Below are 10,137 nucleotides of genomic sequence, written 5' to 3'. Positions count from 1 at the left end.
AGGAGGAGATGCTAGGATCTTCTCCATTCCAAACAAAGCTTTTAGGAAACTTTGGTTAAGACTAAGTAGGGGCTGGCTAGGCTGTCATACTGTCATAGCTCACTTCTCTATTCCTAGCTACTTAGGAAGCTGAGATCTGAGAATGCAGTTCAAAGTCAGCCCCAGGGAAATCCTTGATATTATCTCCAAATAATCAGCAGAAAGCCAGAAGTAGAGGTGTGGCTCAAGTAGTAGAGCTCCAATCCAGAGTGAAAAAGCTAAGAGCACAAGGCTCTAAATTTAAGTCCAACTGCGCACTGCGCTCGTTCTCTCTCTCTCTCTCTCTCTCTCTCTCTCTCTCTCTCTCTCTCTCTCTCTCTCTCTCACACACACACACACACACACACACACACACACGGAAGGAGTAGCAGCTCAGCGATGTAGGGCTAGAGAGCTCCCAACAAACCCCGAATAACTTCCTGGTGCCACCTTAAGAGATGGAGTGGAACCTCTGTTCATCTGTAAGTTGGACAAATCCTGCCCCCTTCCTAACAGAAGGAACAAATAAGAATTAATTAGGAAATGTGGCTGTCAAACGTGACCAGTGTTATTATTAACTTAGTGTGTTTGTGTAGAAGGGGGAGCCCTCTTGCTTCAGTGCGTGGTAGGAGCTGCCAGCCAGGCGGCCAGGTTTGATGGGAAATCCTGGAGATTGTTTCCACATGGAGTTTACAACACAAATAATTAGTTGCAGCAGTGGAAGGAGGCCTCGGAGGCAAGAAATGATGGATTTGGTTGGTGGATTCCAGAGTCCTTCATGTTGAATGAGCTCCTCACTGGGGGGAGGAGTAATGTACCAGAGGGGGCGCTGCAGGAGTTCTGGCGTCACAGTTTAGAGCCACAGGCAGGGTCACTAAATAGGTCCCCTGTGCTGTTCTGGGAACATCAGCTGATGGGGGTGGCATTGAAAATGCTGTGGAGAGGCCATGCTGGCCAATAGGCCTCAGGCCCTGCCACTTAATACGCTCCCCTGAAGCAGGCATGTTCATGGAGCTGGTCTGCCATGTTGCTTCTTGAAGACCCAGGACTCTTGGCTATCCCTTGCCCACGCCCAGCTCTCCTGATGAAGTCTTTGCACACAGAATTTGAAGACTAGTACTGAAACACTGTAAATAGTGAGAGTAACTTGACTTGCCTTACATATGCTTGGGTGTGAGGGTACTGTGTTTCCCTGCTCTGAAAGCCACTTCACTGACTCTGACCTTGACTTAACCCAACAGATCTTTCTTCTCCTATATGAAAATATTCCCATGTATCTTAGTTCTTCCTTCCAGGACTAAATAACATGGACTCCGGAGGCAGACTGCTTGGATTTAAATATTGCCTTTACTACTACTTGTTAGTGGTGTGACTTTGAACAAGTTGGTTAACCTCTTTGTGTCTCAGTTTCTTCAACTGCAGAGTAGAAATAATGCTACCTCATAGGCTTGGCTTGGGGGTTGAATCAGAACATTCTGAATAAATGTTCAAGAATGGATGGGTGCTGGATGTCCTGGGCAGAGCAGGCCACTTTAGGTTCCTGGTAGTTCTGTATCACGTCATTTCAACTTGCAATTCAAGAACAGAGTGTTTGCTATTCACTTGACATTCCACTCCATGGCTCTGCCTGACCCCTTAGCAGCTCATAAATTCCACCTACACGGAAGCTGCCCTGGCAGGGATACCTTATGGCTCTGCGAACTGATGTTTCGTACTCAGGCCCTAATCCTTTCATGCAGTCTCTTCCTGTTCTCAGCAAAAGATCGTTGCCCTTCTTAGGCAGATGAGCCTCGCCCTTGTCTACACCCACACCCACACCCATGGTGATATCACCATCACCTTGAACCAAGGGGTGCCCTCTTTGCAGGGTTATGTGGGAAAGGGGCATCTTAGAGTGCTTGCTGGCGTCCTTTGGAGTTCTGGTTAGTGTCTGGAAACCTCAGGATGTTGCTTGTTATCGGGAGTCCTGGTTCTGCACAGGGTAGGCCAAAGGCGACTTGTATTGACGAAGGATTTTTTTATTGGTCATCTTCCTTGTTTCTGCTTTATGTGACCCATGGGTAGTAAGATGGAATGGTGTTGAAAACAGAGCTGGAAAATCAGAGCTAGTATAAACTAGAAATACAGATAAGTAATTGGGAGCAGACATTTCCCCAAATCATGTAGACTTGTGTGCTTAAATGCGAGCACAGCTGCGTTATATATTTATCGCGCATCTTTAAAAGTTCACTCCATGGATATGGTACTGTCTCTTGCTTCTGGAAGACCATTCTAAGGAAATGCTACATAATTTGCAAATTGCTTTATGCACAAAGATGCCCTTTACATAGTTGTTTGTGAAAGGGAGCACTGGAAATGACAGTAATGTCCAGCATTTGGAGATGGGTTATATTGGGTTATATACATATATATGTATAAATATATATATGCCAGGCACCAGTGGCTCATGCTTGTACTTCTTGATGCTCAGAAAATTGAGACTCTGCCAAATTAACCAGTAAAAAATTGGAAGTAGAGGTGGAGCTTAAGTGGTAGAGTGCCAGTGTTGACTGGAAAAAGCTAAGAGATAGCACCTAGGCTCTGAGTTCAAGTCCTAGCATCAGCATGTATGTGCATGCATATGCAAGCACACACACATACAAGTGCCCGCATATGTGTGCATGCACGCCCATACACATATACACACACAGAGCTATGGTTATAGGCTGATGTTAGTGATTTCAATCCTTCTGCAGGGTCCTGAGTTGCTTGAGAAACTTATTGAAATGAACATTCCCAGCCTCCACCCCTAGAGGCTTTGATTTAATGGGCCTGGGAAGAGGGCCAGAAGCGGCATTTCATTTTTAACATACTCTGTAGATGCTACTGAAGTTGTCCTGGAGCTTGACATTTGAGAAAGCCCATCAGCTTGATGAGATTGTGCAGTCATTTAAAAGGATGTTTATAGAAAGATTAGGACAGTATGGAGGAATGCTATATAAGTAAAAAAGTATGCAAGATTGTATATATAACTCTGTATCCAGTTATGAAATACAGCTATGCAAAACAAAGCAAAAATATACAAAAGCATAAGCAGAGGTGGTCTCAGGGTGGTAGGTTTATGGTGATTTTCTTCTTTTTTTCTCTATTTTCCCAAATTTCTAAAAGCATTATTTTTGTCATGAAACCTTCCTCCCTGCCCCACAACCCCATAATTTTAAACAGACAGTATTCGTGGAGCAAATTAAAGAGCATTTGATTGGTTACACTCTTTGTTGGGATTCCATGTTGAAAGGTTTCATTTTTATCTCTGAGCAGATGGAGGAAATCTGACAAAGCAACTCTGGAGTTTCAACTTCAGATGGACCCCAAACCCTCTTGGAAATAGTCTCATCATATACAACTGCACCCATAGACACTGGATACTTTCTAGCATTATTGGAGGCATGTTCAAAGCCCCTTAGTATTGTTAAGCTGGAAGGCACTCTTGTGGGTGCCAGTGGCTCATGCCCTTATTAGAAGCTTGTCCCATGTGAATCCCAGAGTGTACAGAGTAGGGTTTTAAAGACTTGAAGAAATTAGTTGGGCTTGGACCTAATGTCTTATGCTCCAATTCCTACTTACTCAGGAGGCTGAGATCTGAGGATCATGGTTCCCAGTCCCAAGGAAAGCCAGTCCCAACAGGAAAATCCATGAGGCTCTTAGCTCCAATTAACTAGCAAGAACCCACAAGTGGCTGTGGTAGAGTGCTGTAGCCTTGGGCAAAGAAACTCAAGGACAGTGCTCTGGTCCTGAGTTCAAGCCCCAGGACTGGCACAAAGAAAACAAATAAATTATTTGTTTCTTTAAATACAAATTTCTAGAAAAACAAGAAGGTGGGACCTTGGCATGTGTCCACCTTCTTTTTTTTTTTTTTTTTTTTGCCAGTCCTGGGCTTGAGCTCAGGGCCTGAGCACTGTCCTTGGACTTTCTCAAGGCTAGAGCTCTACCACTTGAGCCTCAGCACCACTTCCAGCTTTTTTTTCTATGTATGTGGTACTGAGGAATCAAACCCGGGTCTTCGTGCATGCTAGGCAAGCACTCTACCATTTGGCCAAACTCCCGGCCCCAACACCTTCTTTTTTTAAGCTGTAGGACATCCCTCTGTCCACAGTAAATCAAATAGATGCATATCTATAAACAAGTAATACAACTTCATAGAACTATAAATGGTTTTTCATTGAGTTGAATAGAATTATACTTGTATTTATCCTGTTCAGGGTTGAATGGGACAAAGGCACAAGCTTTACTCTCTCCTAGAGCCTCATCATTTCTGTCATTTTTATGGCCTATGGAAAAATCCTGTTCCCTGTTGGAAAGCGTCAAACTTGCATTCCACCATGTGCTACGTACAGGACCCTTCCCCACATGTGCTGGCCTCCCCTCCAGCCCCAGAAGCAATATCCTACTGTAGGAGAATCATTTCTACCCCCAGTTGCCCAGGTGACTAAGGGCAGAGCCAGGAGTCGAACCCAGGCTGGCTGCCTGCAGTCCTAGCTGTTTCACTTACTACTTCTGTTGTCAGGCTTGGCCGAGTGGGGATATTTCAAGAACTATAGCTGGTCCTGAGCTTCAGGCCTGGGTGTGAGCAGAAACCTTGGGCTCCCATCTTGCAGGTGAGCCTGGGGCTTTGTTTGGTCACTGGATGTCAATTAGTGCACCACTATGGTGCACCACTCACTGCCACAGGGTGACACCTGTCCTCCCAGCCACAGGAATGGGCACAGAGAGACAAAGAGGCCTTTGTGGTAGTTGTAGGTGATATGAATTTACTGGCATCCTCAGTGACCCACGCTCTCCAGGACGTATTGGCCAAGACCTATAGGCAGCAACTTCCTTAGTCAAGCCCCCCAGGGCTACCGGGGAGCCCAGCCATTCATGGTCCCATTGGACATTCATTCACTGACTCTCCATGGAGACCTCTCCTCCCCTATCTGTGTGAGCTGAGGATAGGGCTGGAAGGAAGGCTGGCTTTACTTGCTCTCCAGGAGCTGACTGATGGCCCCTGGTGATGCACTCAACCCCAGTTCTCACAGTTCTCAGAGTGGCTGACTGAAGAAGATACCACAGAAACCTGCCTGGCCTAAAGGGTGTGGTGAGGTTGGCCAGGGGAAGAAGCATGGAAAGGCATTTACTTAATATACCTACTGGCCTCAGTTTCGGTACTCGTTAAATCTTCAGCACAATCCTATAACTATTGATAACCTCCTTCAAAAAATTATTATTGCCGGCCATGGTGGCTCACACCTCCTAGCTATTCAGGAAGCTGAAATCTGAAGATCATGGTTCAAAGCCAGCCCGGCACTAAAGATAGTGAAACTCTTATCTCCAATTAACCACTAGAAAACTGGAAGTGGTGCTATAGCTCAAAGGGTAGGGTGGTAGCCTTGAGCTGAAGAGCTCAGGGACAGCACCTAGGCCCAGAGTTCAAGTCCCACGACCAGCAATATATATATATATATTATTATTATTAAGGGGTTGCACAAGTGGTTACAATTCTGTAAGTCAAGTAATGGGTACATGGTTCTTGGGCAATGTCACTCTTTCTTTCACTTTCCACAATTTTCACCGCTCCTGTCCCTGCTCACAAGTTGCATAATTCATTTTTTTACATAGTATATATTGAATGCAATGACTGCAACTGCTCACTCTTCCTCTCTGTTTTGCATTACCCTCGTGCTCCCCTAAAAAAGATAACCACAACAAAACAAAAAATAAAAACAAACACCACCACCACCACCACCCAAAACAGCATGTTTCCATTTCCTGGAATTTGTGGTTTTTCTTTCTTTCTTTCTTTTTTGTTTGGTCATGGGGCTTGAACTCTGAGCCTGGGTATTGTCCCTGAGCTCTTCTGCTCATGTTTACCACCCTACTCCTTGGAGTATAGCACCACTTCCAGTTTTCTAGTGGTTAATTGGAGTTAAGAATCTCATGGACTTTTGTGCCTGGGCTGGCTTTGAACCATGATCCACAGATCTCAGCCACCTGAATAGCTAGGATTACAGGCATGAGCCACCAGTATCTGGTTCATGGAATTTGTTTTGATAAACAGTACTTTAGATATTCAGAGGAGTTACTTCTTTGGATTCCTTCCCTAAGTGTATCTTCCTTAAGTCTGCTTGTTTCTGTGTAAATGCATAGAGCCCTGGATAAAGTACCATGTCTAGGTGTATTTTAGATCAAGCTCCCATATAGGAGAGAGAGAAAATATGTGCTGTGTTGTTTGTCTCTCTGAGCTTGGCTTACCTCAATTATCATGATTTGTTCTAGATCCATCCATTTTTCTGCAAATGACATAATATTCTTTCTAATAAATGAGTAAAATTCCATTGTGTATATGGGCCACATTAAAAAAAAGCCACTCATCTATTATAAGGCATCTGAGCTGTTTCCATAACTTGGTTATTGTGAATAGGGCAGCAATGAACGTGAATACGCAAGTGTCTTTATCATATCCTGACTTGTAGTGTTCTAGGGAGATGCCCAGGAATGGAGAGCCTCCTTTTATAAGTGATAAAATTCAGGTGCAGATGAGAATGGCTTATCTGAGGTCATCCAGCTAGGACCAGCGATAGTCAGGATGCAAACTGGTGATATATTTAAAGTAGAGTTGGAAGGGACATCCCAACAAGTGAGAATGGCCAGGTAAAGAGTGAGGCCCCCAGGATGCATTCCTGCTTTGGGACAACCTGGTCAAGCAGACAATGAACATAGCAGTCAGATACAGGAATCCAAGGCTAAGGTGTTGGAAAGGACAGAAGGAAGTAACAACTGCCTGGGCAAATGGTGCTGACGGGTCAGGAGGAGGAGAAAGACTGGCTGAGAACTGACCAGCAGGTATCAAGGTGGCCTTTGACAATAGCTAAGTGGTGATAGTAATGCCTATTTATGAAGGGCTCAAGAAAAATTGGGAGAAGAGGATATGTGACTGGTAAGTACTCATTTGTGTGTGTGTGTGTGTGTGTGTGTGTGTGTGTGTGTGTGTGTGTGTGTGTGTGTAGGTAACTATACTGGGGCTTGGATTCAGGCCCTAAGTAAAGTTCTTTACCTTTCTCACTGAAGGCTGGCACTCTACCACTTGAGCCACAGAGCCTCCCCTTCTGGCTGGTTAATTGGAGATAAGAGTCTCCCAGACTTTCCTGCCCAGAGCTGGCTTCGAACCAGGATTCTCAGGTCTTCCCAGTAGCTAGAATTACAGATGTGAGTCACTGGCAACTGGGCTGGTGATAATTCTTTTCAGGAATTTTCCTCTAAAAGGAAGAAAAATAGGGTGGTAGGTTAAGGCTGACCTAGATCCAAGGGAGTTTTAATTTTTAAAATGGGTGGTAGTGATATATGTTTTGCAGGAGTGGCTGAGAATGCTGTGGTGGGAGAAGGGAACTAATCAGGTGGAGAGAGAAAGAGGGGAAAGAGAGACACAGAGAGAAGAGTACTTGGGCTGTACCAGGGGATGGGATCCAAGGTCTAGTGGAGAAGACTTTAGACAAGAGGACTGAGGCAGGATAGACTGTGGGATCCATGCACCCCTTCCAGACCCTGCTGGTTTGACTTTCCACTGGCTCTCTGAGCCCTTGCTGGGTGGTATTTTCCCTAAACACTGCCAGAGCTGAAGGGCATCTCCGGGCATCTGTCCCCTAGGTGTCTCAGTCTTTGCTGATGGTGCAGGCTGAGAGCAGGGGGTTGGCTGTCTTCCTGTGGAGCCATGAGCTGGTTATCTGCATCAACTGATTTCTCAAAGGCTCTTGCTTTTCCAGAGCCCAGGGGCTTTCAGGACATGACCTGAGGCTTTTTCCTGCCAAGTAATGGAAGGAATACCAACTTATTCAACAAACAGGATAGATGGGAACCAAGGACAAGTTAAATCAAAATTTATCTTTCACAATATCTAATGCATAAAGTTGGCCAATCAGGGGTCTGGGGGTGATTTACCATTTTTTCTCCCGCCAAGGTTTAATTATAAGAAATATGTAACCTACAATAGACACCATCTATTCTCTTTCAACACTCCAAAATCTTTCCTGTCAGTCTGGCTGTGGTTGACAGATAAATACATAAATACAAAGAGAGAAGGAGCTAAATATGGAGAGCTCTGAATGCAAAATAAGGGGATTTCCCATTAGGGAAATATTCCTCTGGTTACCCAAAAAGAATTAGGTAAATGAGGCAGAAATATCAGATGTATAAGACAACTAGCTTACCACAGACCTGGGCACTTCATTAACCACGATCTCATAAAAATAGTTTAAAAAACATGTATATCTTCCCTCTCTCTTCTAGGAGAACTTTGGTCTATATAATGAATATCTTATTTCTCCAACTTATTGTACATTTTATTGTAATTTGTTTCCCCACAAGGTTAAAACAAAGTAAATGTGGGTTTTAGGTATGCTAATGTTTCAGGTTGATTGAGCACGAAGCTGGGAGAACTGAGTGGTAGTGGTGGTAAGAAACACAAGTTTCCTGTTGTTTTACTTTGAGAAGGTTGTGATTTAGCTAACCAGCTGATTCGATGTGAGCTGACCTTCAGGGGACATCAAAAGGAAATCCATACACTCATCATCACAAAAGGCCTGGAAGCAGGAAGCATCTCTCAGGTCAGTTTCTTCAGTGGCAGAGGACAGGAGGAAAGCCACCCCACCTTGCCAGCCTAGAGACTGAGCTTTACTCTGGCCTAAGACTCTCCTGCAGAAAGGGGCTCAGGATTCTCCCATGTGGAGAAAGGACTTAAGCCTGCAGGAGTAGCAAGTATTGGAATCGTTAGAGTAGGGGAGATTATAAAATGGGATGATGCTGGAAAAGAATCTCCATCTTGGTGGACAAGTAGATTAGAAATATAGAGGAATTATCAGGCAAGGTGAATTTAACCAAAGGGAGGGCGGAGCTGACATAAATAGAGTGACAAAGTGGTAGAGAAGCTGGAGGTGTGCAGTTGAAAACTTGCTTGTCCTTGGGGTCTGCACTATGCTGTCTTACCTGACCTTTCTCAGAACCTACCATGGTGCCCTTACAGAGCTAACACCCATTCTATGAATGAATGAATGAATGAATGAATGAATGAAGCAATAAGAGAAAGATGTTTTTGAAATGGATGCAGGAAAGAAGGTGGCAGTTCCTTAAGCAAACAGAATTATCAGATGACCTAGCCTTTCCTAGGTCCCATACTGCAAATTGACGGTAACACAGATGAATATTTGTATATACATATTCATCGCAGCAATATTCACAACAGACAAAAGGTGAGAACAACCCAACAACCCACCAACAGATAGATGAACGAATGTATACAATGTGGTATATCTGTACAACAAATTATCATTCAGCCTGAAAAAAGAAGGTAATTCTGGGACATGTCACAATATGGATGAAGCTTGAGGACATTATGCTAAGTGAAATAAGCCAGTCACCAGATACAAAATGCTCTATGGTCCCACTTTCATCAAATACCTAGAGTAGTTTAATTCTCAGAGACAGAAAGTAGGTTAGGGCCAGCAGATAGAGTGGAAAGAGAGAATGGGGAGCTATCGTTAAATGGATCTAGGATTTCATTTGGAGAGGATGGAGAGGTTCTGGAGATGGATGATGGTGAAGGTTTTATATATAAGGATGAGTGTAATTACTGACAATGAGTACTCAGAGTAATAGCCAATTTGATGTAACTTTGTGTTTTTTTGTTTTGTTTTGCTTTTAGCCAGTCTTGGGGCTTGAACTCAGAGCCTTGGGCTTTCTCAAGGCTAGAGTTCTACCACTTGAGCCATAGCACTACTCGGGCTTTTTCTATATATGTAGTACCGAGGAATTGAACCTGGGTCTTTGTGCATGATAGGCAAGCACTCTTACTACTAGGTCAAACTCCTGGCCCTGCCGTTGCTGTAACTTTTTATCCACAATAAAACGAAGAAACGTTCTTAGCTTTCCTATACAGCCCAGGAAAGATTCACTGAGCATGTACAACATTCTAGAATGTTCTTGAAGCTCCCTCTAAACTTTCATTCATGTAATCAACAAAATAACTCTGTAAAGTAAGTGCTACCATTACTCTAGTAAGTCCCTGCACTAGGTACTTTACATACTTGGCTGCTTGAGGGAAAGACCCTTCAA

The sequence above is a fragment of the Megascapheus bottae genome, chromosome 14 (genome assembly GCF_031878675.1).
Source record: "Megascapheus bottae isolate mThoBot1 chromosome 14, mThoBot2.hap1, whole genome shotgun sequence".
Classification (NCBI taxonomy): Eukaryota; Metazoa; Chordata; class Mammalia; order Rodentia; family Geomyidae; genus Megascapheus; species Megascapheus bottae.
This window is presented reverse-complemented; position numbering follows the sequence as displayed.